The sequence below is a fragment of the Helianthus annuus genome, chromosome 7 (genome assembly GCF_002127325.2).
Source record: "Helianthus annuus cultivar XRQ/B chromosome 7, HanXRQr2.0-SUNRISE, whole genome shotgun sequence".
Lineage (NCBI taxonomy): Eukaryota > Viridiplantae > Streptophyta > Magnoliopsida > Asterales > Asteraceae > Helianthus > Helianthus annuus.
Window position 1 is genome coordinate 69125548 of NC_035439.2, and position 15804 is coordinate 69141351.

General features: G+C 33.2%; 1 long non-coding RNA gene across 1 annotated transcript; it reads left to right on the forward strand.

The window, feature by feature from the left end:
* The first annotated feature begins 569 nt into the window (after positions 1-569).
* Positions 570-2154, forward strand: LOC110939423. The gene is made up of 4 exons (XR_002592245.2): positions 570-601; positions 716-741; positions 827-917; positions 1861-2154. It is a non-coding gene; the product is annotated as an uncharacterized LOC110939423 (long non-coding RNA).
* Positions 2155-15804: the final 13650 nt, after the last annotated feature.

Genomic DNA, 15804 nt, shown 5'->3' on the forward strand with positions numbered 1-15804 from the left:
TGTCGACGTTTCGATAATTGTCTTGTTCAGTATCGACGTGCGGATTAAAAGGTACAAATAAATGATGTCTTTGCGTACAAATAATTAAAGCCCAACGTAATTGGTCATTACCATAAAATGTTTAATAGTTACAGAATGTCAAGTGATTAAATACCGTCAATGCCACAAAATGTTTAATAACTTTTTGGCTTTAATGTATAAGCACAACCTAAAACGAAAATAAATTAGTCTTTTAAATAATAATTACATTTTAATCCCGCATATTAATTACGGTTTAATCCTTCAACTTTGACCAACTAAATCTTAAATAATTAGTTAGTAGTTATATTTACCTTTTAAATAGGTTAAAGGTACAAATGTTAAAGTGTAATATACAACTAAACAAAGCAACAACGAAACTCTCCAAAGGTTGACTAGATATTTTTAAGCTCTAATTTTAAAATTTGAGTTCCCAAATATAGCTCCTGCCCGCTTTAATCTTCTACTCCCCCACCCAGAGTTTTTCATCTAGATCTATAATTTGTTCTCTCTTTCTCTCTCTCGAGATCTTCAACCATCATCTGTCGTACCTTCCGGTGGTTAAACACTTCTCAATCACCAGGTTTGCATATTCATTTTTAGTTTCTTTTTTTTTACCTTTTCGTTTTCTGCAGTGGTTACTTGGAAACGCAAGTTTGTTTTCATGGCCTAATTCTTCTGGTTCTCCTATAATCAGGTTGGAAACACCAAAATCAAGGAAGGGTTAGTTTAATCTTGTGTTCTGATATCCATGTCTGATAGTATAGCTTTACTTAATTGATTATCTTTTTTGGAGATTTTTACGCAGGTTACAATTAGGGCTAAAAATCTATGTGCAGCTGCTAAAATCATACCTCCCAGGGCGCTTCGTGCTTGAAAATCATACTATACAAATTGAGGTTTTCCCTTTGATTTGATTTATAAGTGTTTTAGTTTAATTGTTTTTTGAATTTAGGTTTTTAGGTTTTCTAGGTTAAATCTGACCATGCATGTTTGACATCGTTGGTAGAGCAAATGATGCTACTTTTTTGTTTGGTCTGTGAAATTGACTTGATTTTTTTAGTATAGTTTGCAATACGTTTTGTTAAACATGAATACGTGTCGGTGCTGGGTTGTAATCTATGACCGCTAATCCTATGGCTTGGAAATGATCAGCTAACCCCAAGGTACTCCTTCTGCGCACACATCCACAAATATCTCCATATGATAATATCTATATATCTATCTATCACTTGTTTGCTTTTTTTTCCTTTTGGATATGATTGGGGATTTGGAATGCTTAGTGCCAACTTTACTAAGTGAATACCATGGTACAAGGTCAAGATTGTATACTTCCAATGGGCATTATATCAGAAAATGTTGCACACCAGTTCAATATAACAATGCGGGAACAAAATTAGGCTTCCGTAAGTGTAACTAAACTTGATCAGTAGGAAGATACATTTGTATGCATGAATCATTTATAAAAAAATCAATGGCATTGGTACTAATCCATTTTTTGCTTTTAATGTTGAGAAGATTTTTGTTATTAAAGAAATAATAATATTAAGGAACGAAAATTTGTCTCATGTTACCAAAGGATGTTATGCAATACCATAAAGTGATAATTTAATGTTTTGTTATTTTATAGTTTTCCTCTAGAATTGATTGCAAGGTTGAGGTAAGAATGCCTTGTGATGCAAAACCATAAAGTGAGTTCAAACATTATGTTTCATATATTGTTAAACGTATACTAAAATCACCTTAATCCAATTAACATAAATGCATATGAGATAACTAGCCTATGGATTTGTGATTGTAACTGCATATATCACTAGAAACATTTTGATTATTGTTATGCAGTCTTATCAAATGCCATTGGATCTGCAATCTGTTGTTCAAGAGTAACGGGTGGGTTAACTGACCGATGGTGAGTTGATGGCGATTCTAGCAAGCTTTGGCGAAGCACCAGTGACCAGGCTCGCTTCTGCATGTTCTCTTGTAGAACAAATTCATGATTTCCAAGGTTAGTTTTGTGGGGTGTAGGTACACTTGGTATGTTTCAATATCATTTTTCAATCATTCAAGTTAAGCCGATTCAGTTTTATCTATATACTATGTTATAATGTATGGTGTGGATAATTGTGGTTAATTGGAGCAGGGCTGAGTTGATTGGGAGGATAATTAGGGAATCGACAGGGTGTTGTTCTTGAGTCGTGCCGAGCCGAGCCAGCTCAGTTTATAATCGAGCTGAGCCCGAGCTAGGGCAAGCTCGGGCTCGGCTCGATTATAAACCGAGCTGAAAATCTAAGCTCGGGCTCGACTTGGTTTTAAACCGAGCTGGCTCGGCTCGGCTTGGTTTGGCTCGATTTTAAAAACAAAAATTAATACATAGCTCTCAAAATTCAGTATTCTAAAATATTATTCAATACCTCAAAAGAACAAATTCAAAATAAGCTCAAACTAATACATTACAAGCCAAAATCACGTTCAACAACGGAAAATAAGTTTTATATTTCAAGTAAATACAATATTTGTTCATTAGCACGGCAATCAACCTTTAAATATATCATAGATATCAAATTACAAGCCTAAATACATGTAAATAATAATCACCTTTTTTGTAATATATTATATGTATATAAAAATAAAATATATTATAAGTAAAATAATTCGAGCTAAGCCGAGCCGAGCTACCAAGCGAGCCAAACCGAGCCAATTTGGCTCGTCACGAGCCGAGCCGAGCTAGGCTCACTTTCTAACCAAGCCGAGCCGGCTCGGCTCACTTTCAAACCGAGCCATATCGAGCGACCTTTTCTAGAGCTAAATCTGAGCGAGCTCCGAGCCACGAGCTTTTTGGACAGCCCTACTTCTGGTTATGAGGTTGGGGTTGGTTACTTAGTTTGTTCCTATCGTTGTGTTCTTGGTTGAATGAAGAGATTGTGCCTAGAGAAAAGCATGGGAAAGTTTTTTTGTGAGTGGCAACAGGATTGTTGGGTTCCGGCTTACTACGCGTTGGCGATTCTTACAAGTTACGATGTCGTGGTCTGGTGCTGCAATGGTGGAAGTACAGATTTATGTAATCAATGGGACTATAGCTCAGTGGTACTTCTCGAAAGACAATTCGAGGGTAAAACGAGCATACGACGTTCTCTAAGGTATATTTTCCTATTATTATTACATTTTTTAGGGTCTATACAATCATATGTAGAATGGATGTTGTAAAGATAGTAACTTTGTTCATTTATTGTATGATTTTTTCATAAACGTGTTTGGCCTGTTCTCAGGAACAATATGTTTTGTAGGATTATTGATTGTTGTATGAATAACGTGTGGGGCAGTTGATACCGCAACTAATGAAGATACAAGTGGGGGTTAATCAACAACGATTTTAGATGCCGTGTCAATGCCCTTTTATAAGCATTTGAGGGTTTTAGTAAATTCACCATAAACTTTGCAGCTATAACTGGTGAAACTTGCTGTGTTGGTTGACTTATGAACTTCTAAGACATAATCTTCTTTCAGCTGTTGTGGATATTTTTTCCATGTGTCTTTTGGTTACAATCGTCGTTGTTCTTTGAGCAATCGATGCTATTGTGGTCAGGAGTTCCTTGTAGCATTTTAAACTATTTAGCTAATTGCTCATGTAGATAAGTAGAAGAAACTGCTTTTCATCATCTTTCATTACTATTCCTATTATTATTACGAGAGCCAGTAGTAAATAGTGATAATATGTTTGGATGAATCTGTGTAATATTATCCTCTATTCACTGAATGGTTGTTCTTAATCAATTTCGTAGCTTATTTCACTTGTTAGCTTAAATGGTTGTTTAGGAATTTGCCAATTCGGTTGACAGTTTGTTGATCTTAATCAATATCATGTTCTTGCAAACTGAGAGAGTTTTATTGACTATACGATACATATGGATATTGATATTGATATGACCCTTTTTGTGTATTTAAATATGCTTGGTATCCAACATTTTCATGTAAAGGTTGATGTGCAATTCAAAATCTTGTTGGTTATTTTACCAATTTCTTCACCAAATATTAACTAATACTCTTGTTTAGACCTGGGCACTTAATAAATTGCACTAAAACACTTAGAAGTGACTTTAGAGTTCTTGACTTGTTGTCACTACCCAATCTAACCCATCACGTATAAAGCTAAAAGTTTTTACTTTTGTCATTCATATTTAAATTATTGAACTTCTAAACACATGTTAACTAATACCCATTTAATTGAAACCAGTATTAGTCGAGGTGTAAATTCTTGTAACATTCCTTCTTTGATGGTGTTTGTAGTAAGGATGAGCTTAGTATGGGTACCAAAAATCGCTAATTATGGGTACCGGTACCCGTACCAAAAGTGTTAGGTACTGGTATTTGAAGGCAAAATTCAGTAAAATATTGGTATCAAACCGAACCGAAAGTACCGGTACTGAAAACACCAAAAAGTCGGTACCGAATTGGTATCGAAAATAATTTGCTACGGGAAATTTGTTACCGGTACCCAGCACCAAATGCCCATCCCTATTCTACAAAGTTTGTAGAATAGAAAAAGAATGAATGTGTTTATATTCGGGTGAAGATTTGATGACTGCCGCCATTTGGTAACACTGGTAGTCCGCTACGATGAAGGATTCCGGTGCCACAAGTCGACAGTGATGGTCAAATTCAATCAAGGAAGTGGTTGTTAAAATGGGGGATGGAGTGCTTGGGGTGATGACCGATTTCAGCCAAATTCGGTCAACGAGCAAACGTAATATACAATATATCAAGTGAGGACTGATATACTAATGGAAAACGAATGCCGTGTGGTAAATTGTCATTCCCGCCGCATCGCGCGGGTTTCCTACTAGTATATATATATAGGGTGAGGTTTCTCTACAAAGTGTGTTTTTTCTACAAAGTGTAGGAAGTATTTTGTGCCATTGGATGTGTTTGATCAATGGTTGAGATTAGTTGGGTGGCATCTTTGTAATATTTGTTTTTTAATTATTGATTCATTTAATGGGTGAGGGCATTGTAGTCATTAATCGTGTTTTAAATAAAGAAACTACCATTAGTTCCTTTATTCTAGCCATTTATTCATTAATTAACCACCAATCTCTAAAATCATGGATCTAGACATCCAAACTAAAGAAGATTCATTCCATCATGATTCAAGAATATTCAAACAATGGAGAACAATAACATTATCATCTATTCCAAAAGATGTTCATACATTTTTTTGCGATCTAATCTGTTTATATTAGTGTGTTATACGGAATGCAAGATTTTATAATGGTGTGTTATACATAATCTAAGTTGTTTATATTGGTGTGTTATACTGGAGATCGAAGTTGTTTATACTGGTGTGTTATACGGAATCTAAGTTGTTTATACTAGTGTGTTATACTGGCGATCAAAATTGTTTATATTGGTGTGTTATACGGAATCTAAGTTGTTTATAATAGTGTGTTATACTGGCGATCGAAGCTGTTTATACTGGTGTTTTATACGGAATCTAAGTTGTTTATACTGGTGTGTTATATGGAATGTAAGCTGTTTATACTAGTGTGTTATACAGAATGTAAGTTATTTATATTGGTGTATTATACAGAATCTAAACTATTTATACCAGTGTGTTATACGGAAATGTAAGTTGCTTACACTTGTAACTGATAAAACACAACGTGAATAAACTAATAACTGATAAAACACAATGTCAAGAATTTATTCATGAGTGATCGCATGTCATGTTAATTTGTTATGTATAGGTTCTTTGTATTATAAGTAATTGACAATTTTGAATTTTTAAAAGACATGTTGTTTACTTAAAAATCTCCTTATTTTGTTTAAGAAATAAATCTTTCATAAATAAGTTAATTATTCAATTACCTTTATGCCCTTTAATATAAAATCTTTAAATGCCACATGTCACCCTTAGAACACTTCCTATACTTTGTAGGAAAAATAAACTTTGTAGCTAACTCCCACCCTATATATATATATATATATATATATATATATATATATATATATATATATATATATATGGTAGGGTTCTAGAGTGAACAAGGGTTAAGTTGTGAACAAAGTGAACATATCCTAGCCATTGGTTTTATTAGATCTTGAGATATGATTGTAATCCAATTCATTAATTATTTCTTAAAACAAAATAGGTATAATTAACTGCTATGTATATTTTTGTAAAAATACAAGTTATATAATTATGGGAAACATAACCGTATTCGTTTGAATTGATTGTGAGAAATCTTTTTCTCCCCATAATCATAGCTATCTATCCACTCTAACTAAATATCCTTGAAGTTTGCTACTAATCACAATTGTATATCTCTTTCAAAAAACCCCCAACTCGTGATTAACTCAACGATGATGGAGAAGCAATCCTCCGGCGATAGAGAACAGAACTTGAAGGACGATAAGTTTTAACTTCAGTAGCTTGATTCTGGATGTACATAAGTGTTAATTTCTGTTTTTTTTGTTCGATCAAAAAGTTAGGGTTTATTCATCCGGATCGTATGGAATCAATAGGTTGTTGTGTTATGTGTTTAATCGAACGATGTTCGTTTGAGAATGTGTTTTTGGCTGAGTTTTCAGTCGATGACATGAGCAACCTTTGCCGTCGGAATGTGGGTTTGTAATCGGATGATCGACGGTGCTCTGTGTGGCCGGAAATCCTAATTGTGGCAAAGGGTTGGGGGTTGCATGTGTTCTTCATATTTTGGGAATTTTTTTTGTTCACCGGTGTATTTGTGGGTTGCATGTGTTCTTGATATTTTGGTGTAATGTTTTTGGTATACACTGGTGTATTGTATGTACGGAAGGTATAAATATCTTGTGTTGAAAAATGAGTATAAAACCGAAGTACACGAGTGTATTTTCATGTAGTGGTTGTGTAGAGCATTTTGATGTGTGTGTAAATGTGCTTGTTTTAATAAAAAATAGATACAAAAGATATAGTCGGATTACACAGGTGTATCCATGTGGTGGCTTGTTATCTACATAGGATGATGTAATGTTACTAGTGTACATTAGTGTACTATATGTACAGAAGGTATTGCCAGCTTGCTGTAAACATAAAGTAAACACACTGAAGTACATATGTGGATTTTAATGTTTTTAATGTGTACACCAATTTGATGTATGTGTTAATAGGTTTTTTCAAGTACATATGGATAGGAACACAGTTGGTATATGTAATGGAATAGATATACATAAGTGTATTGTATGCCCCTATGTTATTGTGTTTTGAGGTTTGTATTTTTAAACAGGTTTTAAGATGGCTGATGTTAAAAGAGATGGAGTGAATGTGTGTGCTAGTCATGATATGGAAAAGAAGACAACAGTAGATGTTAGTACAAGCACAGGTAGAATGTTTGTTGATCCGTCATATCGTGTGAAAGTGTTTGTGTAACCGTTGGTTTTTGTATGTACTAATTGGATGTGTGTATGAACAGGGGATTTTTTTGTTTATCTGCAACCTGGGTTGTACACTATGTACACACGTGTATAAGCGATAGATACACAAGTGTACAAAAGGTTGTACACTATGTACACATGTGTATAAGCAGTCAATACACAGGTGTACACAAGATTGATTATTTGTCTGCAACCTAGAATACAAATCAGTGATATTAAGACCGTTTGGTCATTTAAGTTTACGGATAATGTGCAGGAAAATGGTGTTCCTAACAGAGTTCGGAATAGGTCTAATGCACTTTCAAACGAAAGATTTTCAACCTAATATGTGGATGGGAGATGCGATTATCAACTGCTTTGCTTCGATTCTTAACTATGAAGAGGCTAATAGAACAAAGGGAGTACAAGAGACGGGTCCGCCAGCAAGCAAAGCAATACCCACCACTTGTGTAGCTGCTGCAACCGACTGTTTGGACTATTTTTATGTAGACTATGTTGATGAATGTTTGATTATACTCTTTACCCTTGGATTTGACTTATTTTCATATTCGAAAAAAGGTTAATCAGCTGATAGAAGATGTTAGTTGATGATTGCCAATTGGCGAAACCATTGTTTTGCTTTTGGTGTGGTTGTTATAACTTATATGATAGTATGATACTGATTCAACATGGGTTTTCAATTTGTTTGGTTAACGATGTGAAATGTATACCCAATTGTGTTTGGATCGCTGCAACTAGTTATGGGGTAAAGTTTTCTTGAATAATGCAACTGCAGTTTGTTTATGGCTTCAATTCTGTTTATGTGCTCATCTTCGTCGACAATTATTAACTTCAACTGATCGTTGACTTTCTTATTCAGACATGAACATTGACTTTTTAGGTTTGTAACTGATATATTTGATCCCAGGAGGATTGTAACATACATGGATCCTTAATCAACTGGCATACCAATTTAATGGCTAAAGCAGAGGTTTAAAAAGTATGAGTGCGTCTGATATCAAGCAACACGACCCGTTATCCTCATGGTTTGATAATCATCAACCCACTAGTGCATGAGTGCAAACTCGTTAGTTTTGCATCTCTCTATATTTTTGTTTTGAATTTACAACCATTTGGTTGCTGTCTTTGTGGATCAGCCATCTGCACTTGCATTATTGCATCTCTTAAAGTAAACTATTGGGATATCTCCGCACTACGCTGCGGGAGTTTGATCGGTATCGATTCTGTTTTTACACTGTAACGGCACTTGTTATAACAACTTAAAGATAAAATACCATAAAATAAAATCTTGATATGCCAAAAGGATATTGACACGTATTTTAAATTGATTGAAAATCGTAATAACAAATATCGGTCAGAATTGGTTCGTCATGGTAGCGGCACTCGCATAAATTAAGACACCAAAAATACTGAATATACACAGGTGTATCAATGAATATACACAATTACATGTGTATATACAAAAATGTATTCTGAATATACACAAGTGTTCTGATGTATAATAAAATATTAAAGATAAAAACAGTTTTAAGTTTGTACAAAGAGAGAAAGCAAGAATCATGGAGAATTGGTGGATTTGGGAGAAGAGCTGTTATGGATATGGCGTCTTCTTCTCACGTGTGAATGAACCATTGTAGTGAACTGGGTCGGGTCGGATTTTTGTGCTCCAATAACCATTCCTTTATTCTCTATTTCACCTACATATGTAAATAAAAAAATGTTACAGTAGTGGGCTTTATGATGAATTTATTTCTATGTATCTCATTTTTTATAAATATTATGCTTCCTCTATTGTTCTAAATCTAGCTTTTAGAAATGGTTGAAACTGAGGTGGCATAGTTGGTGTCCATATAACCCATTAAAGCTAAGAACATCATTTAAAACTCAGTTATTTTAACTATATAACATACCAAATGCCAGTGACCCAACAAGCATAATTAAACAAAAAGCGAACAATATATGACATCCTAAATGACAATAAACCAACAAGCATAATTAAACAAAAAATAAAGTGTAACTGAGCAGACTTACATAGGTGTTCATTACTTCATTGTCCATCAAACACACATCCCTAACATGTTACAACCAACTCATGTGACCATTTAAACACTGCAGAGGTTTCTGTTTACATACTTTATGCTAGTTAGCATTTATCAACCTTTTCTACTCTGTTTCAAAACTTTCACTGACTTTAAGTTATATTAGCCTATATAACAGAAACTAAAACATCGTGTAAATCTATCTATTCATGCACTGGCAGAATGACCATTAACAGAAGTTAAAACCAGTTAACATATCTAAAACAGATCAAATTATCAATTGTGTTTTCCAATCATCTAAAAAAACCTAAATTAGCCACAAATTCTACTAAAGTCAAATATAACTTCTAAACACTACTCCAGCTTCGAATAATAACTACCGAAACACATGTATAATCAAATCATCACTAAAATCATAAACAATCTACAATCAATCAGTACCTGCTAATTTGAGATCAACTAGAAGCTATTGCTACAATCTCTGACGTGTCCATAGCTGTAACTACAGAATAATCAAACGAATACATCACTTTTTTTAGAAAAAAACGCACTCACAAACACGGTATGTAATTGAATGTATATGAAGATGAACAGAAGCAAACCTTGAGGTGAAACAATGGCGGTTTCGTCGGTGATCATAGCCGTTTAGCCGTTGAAGCATTTTTCTTACTCTTCTTCATGTTTTTTTGCCATGCTAAATATGGGCTAGTTTAAAAATTTCCAAGAAAACCGCACCCTTTATCAATAAGAAACAACTAATCAACAATAAATACACATGCAGAAGATAAATGTCGACATTCCACTCCACATACACAATACTCTACCACACAGATAAGCTAAATCATCAAATCATACACAAGTTTTTGAAAAACGAAACTAAACCCTAACCCCCAATTTACATAAACAGAGTACACATGTGTACACCGACCTGAAACACGAAAACTAAACCCTAACCCCCAATCGGTCTCGTATACGCACATATATGAGGTGAAATTACACGAAACTGATTCTAAATTCAAACAAAATACACAAAAACAACAACTATACACACATATATTAGGTGAAATCACACACGATTGATTCGAAAACTCAAACAAAATACACAAAAACAGATCTATGAATTGAAATAACCTGGACGATCATTAAATGCCATGAAGGGGAAACTGAAGACAAAGAACTGGGCGAAGAAGATGAACAAAATTGCAGGAAATAACCTGGACTTCATTACGTCGATTTGGATGCACTACCGAACAAAAACAGATAAAAAAAACTAAACCTGGGCGATTCATGGTTGTGTAAAAAACTGGATTGAAGTCATCTTGTTGTATTGGGTCTTGTCCGTTGAAGCCGCTACTATGATCATCCTCCATGATTCGATGATGTCGTGATTCAAAGAAGTAGCAGGGTTTGAATCTGATTTGAATATAATTAAAAAAGATCACGTAAGATATGCAGGGAAATAGGAATTGTAACTGCAATTGGTTTATGGAAAGGAATTTAAAAAAAAATAATTTATTTAATTACAATCTTGCCCTTTTTATCAAAAATTGAAACCAATGGTTGAGATTAGTTCACAAGGTTTACAACCAAGGATGTTGTTCACTCTTGATCCTCATCCTATATATATATATATATAGGGGACCGCTAAAATGAAAACCACCTCCAGTTGTAAGAACCGCGATAACCGGTTCCTAACCATTAGATCAAAAAGATGGATGGATGAGATTAAAAGTAACTAAAATGAATATTAAATACATTTTGTCTTATTATGTCTTTAATATTTTAATCCAAAAGGGTAGTTTAGTAAAATTACTCTATTTTGTCTTTTTGTCTTTATTATTTTTTTATTACTTTTTTGTTTTATTATATTATTTTTTTGTTTTTTAAAAATAATTTTTTATTAAAAGAATTTTTAAATTCAAATTTTTTAACAAGACAAATTTTTTTGCGCGCCGGTTTTTGCACGCCGGGCTTTTTCAAGCGTCGTTTTTTTACCACGGCGTTTTTACGTCGGGTTTTTTCAAGCGTCGTTTTTTTTAACGCGCCGTTTTTACGCCGGGCTTTTTCAAGCGTCGTTTTTTTAACGCGCAGTTTTTTCAAGCGTCATTTTTCACACGTTTTTTTAAAGCGCCGTTTTTTACACGTTTTTTACACGCCGTTTTTTACACGTCGTTTTAACGCGCCGTTTTTTTCACATTTTTTAACTCGGCGTTTTTTACACTTTTTACGTTTTACGTTTTACGTTAAACTTTTTAAACTTTTTACGTTTTAAGTTTTATGTTAAACTTTTTACGTTTTAAGTTTTACGTTAAACTTTTTACGTTTTACGTAAAAAGTTTATGTTTTACGTTAAAATTTTTATGTTTTACGTTTTACGTAAAACTTTTCACGTTTAACGTTTTACGTTTTACGTAAAACTTTTTACGTTTTACCCTTTACATAAAACTTTTTACGTTTTACGTTAAAAAGTTTACGATTTAACTTTTTTTTACAAAAATTTTTTTACGCAAAAAAGAATGCACCCAGAAATCGCAAACTCGGGAGGTATCTCAGATATATTGTTATCATCATCGAATAGGGGAAAAAAATAATAGTCCAACATCAAAACAAAGTGTATCTCGAAAAAAAATTACGTTTTACGTTAAAAAGTTTACGTTTTACGTTAAATTTTTTATGTTTTACGTTTTTACATTAAAAAGTTTACGTTTTATGTTAAAAATTTACGTTTTACCTTAAAAATTTTACGTTCTACGTTAAAAAATTTACGTTTTACGTTAAAAAGTTTACGTTAAACTTTTTACGTTTCCTTTGTTTTTTGGACGATCCCGACAACTAAGTGTCGATATATTTTCAAAAATTTCAATCAATTTTCAACAATATAACCACTATATATAAAATTTCTCGTTGAATATATCTAAACATAAGCTAGTATCTAGTTGAATCGAGTCGATATCGGTCGCGTAACTAACTAATTAAACCCCTATCTCTAACAACAAGCACTAAACCACATCTTCAACACCCAAAAAAACCATAACAACAAACCCCCAATTCCCAAACTTCTTTACTCATCATCAAGCACCTGCAGATCATCAATTTCAAATGAGAAGGGAAAATAAAAACCCTAATTAACGAAACCCTATAAATTCAATTTTTTATGCAAAACTTTGAAATTTCTGTTTATAAAAAAAAGCCACCAGAAGACGCAAAAGAAAAACGCGAAAAATCCTAATTTTACGAAACCCTGTACATTTCAGTTTTTTTAACTAAGCAAAATGTGGATGCAAAAAAAAAAAAGAACTAAATTTAAAAAATTCAGAAGAGAAAAAACCCAACAAATTCCACATTTTTTAGATTAACCAGATGTGTAGATAGAAAGTTTGAAATTCCACTTTTTTGTGAATGAAAGTTACCTCAGCGGCAAGATATTCAAGTACGGCAGCTAGGTAGACCGGAGCACCGTCACCAACACGCTCGGCGTACTTACCGGCTTTTAAAAACCGGGCGAACAGTCACACCACCAAACCCACCGCAAATCAGAGTCGCCGGAGAAACGAGGGGGCACCAGCATCGCTGGAGAAACGAGGGGACGTGACCGGCATCAGTGTCGCCGGAGAAAAACCCTTTTGAGGGGACGTTTGGCATCAGCGTCGCCGGAGAAACGAGGGGGCACCGCCGTCACAGGTGATAGGGGTGTGGGTGACCGGCCGGAGGTGATAGGGGTGTGGGTGTGGTTTCAATTCTTGGATTTTAAGAGAGAAGGTGAGAGATGAATGAAGGTTATAATCTGATTTTAAGAGAGAGAGGGAGGTGAGAGATTATGGTGATTTTAAGAGAGAGGTGAGAGATGATTTTAAGACAGAGACAATAAATGGATTTGACATTTGGGGTAAAAGACCAAAATACCCTTTTAGTTGGCATAATTTGATTGGCTAAGAGTGGTTCTCACGGTTCTTACAACTGGAGGTGGTTTTCATTTTAACGGTCCACTATATATATATATATATATATATATATATAGTGGAGAGTTCAAATGAGAAGAAAAATTTTGTAAGAATAAAAAGAATAAGTTTTAAACCAATAGAAATGCACCATTTTACTTCATTTAATATGTGTATTTAATGTTATTAATAAGAGCATATAGGTAAATTTCTAATTGTAATTAATTAGATAACTAATTAAACTTGTAGCTCACTTTTAAATATACTCTTTCAAGATAAAATAATTTAGTGTGTAGGACAATTTTCGACATGTGTAGGATAAATTTTAGTATACGTGTAGGATAAATTCTTACACGTGTAGGATAAATTCTTAAATGTGTATGATAAATATAGATATGCGTAGGGTAAATTTCGGTAAGTGTAAGATATATGTAGGATAAATTTTGAAATGTGTAGAGTAAAATGTTTTTTGTTTTATTAATTAGAGAAAGGCATAATTAATGGGAAGATTTATAAACTATTTAATGTTTTACCATTATGCCCTTTTTCTTTTTCTTCTCAGATTAAATTTATTCTCAAATGAACCTTCTCATATATATATATATATATATATATATATATATATATATATATATATATATATATATATATATATATATATATATATATAAAGAGCCAGCAAGAGGCTGGAAAAAACAACATAGAAAGTCAGAAAGGAACAAGTTATATACAATAATATGCTTAGGGGTGTTTGTTTATCTCTTAATGAGGCTCTTAATGGTTCAGACATCTTACTGGTTCAATACTTAATGGTTCAGACTGTTTGTTTCACGAGCAGATGTCTGAATGGTTCAGACATTTGCCTCTGAATGGTTAAGATTTATACAAAGTCTGAATGGTTAAGACCTCTAATCTGAATTGGTCAGTCATTTGCCTCCGAACAGTTAAGCATTATACAGGCTTTTAATGGTTCAGACCTCTTATTGGTTCAACACTTAATGGTTCAGACCTAGACCTTTACTGGTTCAGCACTTAACCATTCAGATGTTGCCAAATAGCCCCTTAACCAGCTTGCAAGATATATCTGAATATTTCCAAAACAATGATATATTGAAAATAAAGCAAGAAACTCATTGATTTCTATCATTAATGTAACACCTCAATCTTGAATGTTGAAGTTTCACGTTGATTTATAGGTAGACCAGTTCATACACCTTTGAGATCAAAGTTGGCATGCTAACTAACTATCCTCCTAATATACGATAAATATAACCATAGGACGGGTTTGTACACATTTTTGTAAGAGCACTTTGAAATGTCTACATGTGTAGAAGAGTGATTCTGATTCACCATGGATCCATGATCGTATTTACTGAATCCATAAATGATTTTGCCACTAACCCAAAATGATGTGTAATTATGTTAATTTAGAATAAATATGGTCCATGTTTATTGGTTTCATCATCTAATCAAGGTGCATAAAATTATTTACCACTGTTTGGAAACAATTATTATGTTCATTACTAATAATGATTATATTACCAACTCAATTTAATAGGTCAATAAACCAAGCGTATCGATAAAGAATCAGACTTCATCTTAAAAATGCATAATCATAAAAAGTTCTATAAATTAATAAAAATAAAGGCATCCCTCGTAAGAATTCTATTATCCAAACAAATAAGAGGACACTACTTCATGATAAAAAAAAGTAGGAAACAGAAACAGTTTTGAAAAAAGAAGATTAAACCTATAAATTTTGAGAAAACACGAACTAAATTAATATCTGAAAATCTTCATATATTATTACTTTAACTAGGTTTATCACCGTCGTCGTGTTGCGGCAAACTTCTTTTATTATTTAGTCTGTGTTTACATGTGTTTTGAAATCACTACGAGCTAGTGGCAGAGCCAGAAATTTTTTCCTATGGTGTCATTTTTTTTCTCGATATCCGGATTTGTAAAAATTTGGAGTTCAAATTTTCGGATCGGGTAGGATCGGGTCGAGTCGGGTCGAATTACATAATAAAAATCAATATCATAATAAAAGTGCCATGTCACAAAATAAAAATACAAAGTCATTTATAATAAAATACATTTCATAGTTGCTCCCTACGTGTTTTAATGTTTTGAAAATGATTCATAACGTCTTCAATATTAATAACCCCGTAACTCTATAAGCTATTATACTTTCATTATGATATAAACAAGGGACCAAGTCTAGTTGTCTATAATCTATTAAAATAACACATAAGAATCACATAAACAAATTACATATTTTAACTAAACTAATTTCAACTATATATATATATATATTTAAGGATAAATTACAATTTTCGTCCTTTATGTTTGTAGCGGGTTGCAATAGATGACCTTTAACTTCAATAATTACAGTCACAGTC